The sequence below is a fragment of the Microtus oregoni genome, unplaced genomic scaffold (genome assembly GCF_018167655.1).
Source record: "Microtus oregoni isolate MIOR12 unplaced genomic scaffold, Mior012 000010F_ref0000083, whole genome shotgun sequence".
In the NCBI taxonomy this organism is placed as follows: Eukaryota; Metazoa; Chordata; class Mammalia; order Rodentia; family Cricetidae; genus Microtus; species Microtus oregoni.
Genome location: NW_024543069.1, coordinates 11266172 through 11268408, shown reverse-complemented (window position 1 = coordinate 11268408; position 2237 = coordinate 11266172). Strand labels below are relative to the sequence as shown.

The window sequence follows — 2237 nt, the reverse complement described above, 5'->3', positions numbered from 1 at the left end:
TCAAATTATTTTTTCCTCTTAACTCTAAGAATAATGATACTGTCTCAGACAAAATTTTCAGATAATGAAAACAGAATATACGAATGAACTTGGAGTGACTTTCAGAAAATTGTTTATAGAATTTATGTTAGTCATCACTAAAGGTTATTCTATTTTTCATGGAGAACTAACTCGCCTTCTCTTTCTCTCCTCTCTCTCTCCACTCTTGCTTTTTCTTTCTTTTTCTAATTTCTACTCTACTGTTTCTACTAATGAATGGAAGAGAAAAAATAAACTCTACTATTTTTCTAAGTCTCATAGAAATTTTGCTAACTCTATCATGTAGCTTCTGACTAATTTAATTATTCATTTATTCAACAAGTATTTAATGCCTACTACATTTCAGATTTTATTATCAGCATTAGAATATGACAGTGAGGCCCTAGAGCTCTTTCTCAAATAGAATTCCAGTTCCTTGACACTTCTAGAACATAACCCTCTCTCTGCCACGCTGCCCTGGTCTCGAGGCAGTAGAGTCAAGAAATCTACCCTGCTGGAGCTGATCCTCCAGAAGACTGCTGATTTTGGTGTTCTTCTTCTTTGTATCATATTTCTTTTGAATTGTCTTTGCTCATTTTTGTTTTAAAGCTCTTCCTCCTCGGTAGCCAGCTCGGCCCCCTTCTTGTGGCCCGTGGTGGCAGGGCTAAGCAGGGCTAGTACTACTGTCTTTACATTGTGCTTTCCAATGCAGCATGCAGTTCTTCCCCAGGGTTTTGATGCAGACCAGCTTGCTATTGGATGCATTGAAGACAGCGTCAATGATTCCTGTTTTGCAAGCACAATACTCAGAGCCCCAGGAAAATTCCCCACATCCAATCTTAGGGCTTGGTACTTTTTACTGCCTACTTGAACTCAGACTGTGTGTGTTACACACACACACACACACACACACACACACACACACACACACACACATACACAGTGAGATTCAATATTAGTGTTGGCAGAAGGCTATTCTAGCTCATACTGCTGCTTCTTCTGGTAGATCTTTCTCCTACCTCAGGTCTTGGGGAGCTTGTGCCAGTAGTCCCAAGAGATGCCCATCACTCAGTGCTGGCTGGAAATAGCAATGTCCTGGTTTACAGAAGCCATAAAAACCTGGTAGAAACCATACAAGAGATTTTTTAATTGGACCTTCTCTCAAGCTGATCATAAGTAAAGATGTCACCATCACCGTGATATTGAGTTTCCACTACCAGACAGCCATCTGCTCACAAGGGCAAGTAGTTGATACTCTCAGCATGTGGTATTAAGTTGCTAGGCTCATTCAAGAGTACTAAATGCATTTTCAGATTTAAATGATTTTTATTTTAGATAGTTTTATTTTAACAGGATCTTATCATAAGAGATCAGCATTTGAATGCACATATATAAGTAATGTCCTGTGAAGAAAGAAGGAATTTTAGGAGGCAGAGAAAAAAAATTAAATGTGCTTTAATTTTTATGGTGGTTTTTATAGTTCAGAAATGCACAGTATACCATATATTGTATCCTGGTGAATTTATCATTTTAGAACTTTAACCTAATCTATACAGAACATTTTTTTTTATACAGAACATTTTGAGTGACAAGTTAGGAAGACTTTAAATATCATAACAATTTAAAACCCGTGACCCAAGTACTATTAGGGAGACATATCAACTGATAAAGTATCTGATTCACCAGGGCCTGTGTTAAGTTCCCAGTACCCATGTAAAAGACTGGGCATGGTGGCACACTTTAATCCAAGCACTGAACTGGGAGATAAGAGGATCCCTGGGGTTCCCTGACTGACCAGTCAGTTAAGTCTAATTAGTGAGTTCAAGCCATTGAGAGACCCCGCTGAAGAAAACAACAACAACACAAGATGAATAGGGCTAAAGAGATGGCTCAGAATTTAAGAGCATTTCCTATTCTTGTTGAGGACCCAGGTTCTGTTCCCAGCACGACATGGTAGCTTACAACCATTGCTTAACTCCATTTCCAGGGGATCCATCTCCTCCCTAGCATCTGCAGGCACCAGGAAAGCATGGAGTTCGCTTACATTAATGCAAGCAAAGAACTCAAACTTATAGAACAAAAAACAAATCTTAAAAGAAAAGCAAAGTTGGTGACTTCGGAAGTATAATATCAGAGGTTGTCCCCTGACTTCCAAGCATTAGTGCATCAATATACTTATACTTCTTCATACATACAAATAGGCACATGTATGCAGCATA

The 2237-nt window shown here is 38.7% G+C and overlaps 1 pseudogene; it reads right to left on the bottom strand.

Annotated features, from left to right (window-relative positions):
- Positions 1–381: 381 nt before the first annotated feature.
- Positions 382–1083, bottom strand: LOC121453018 (annotated as a pseudogene).
- Between the last annotated feature and the right edge of the window lie 1154 nt (positions 1084–2237).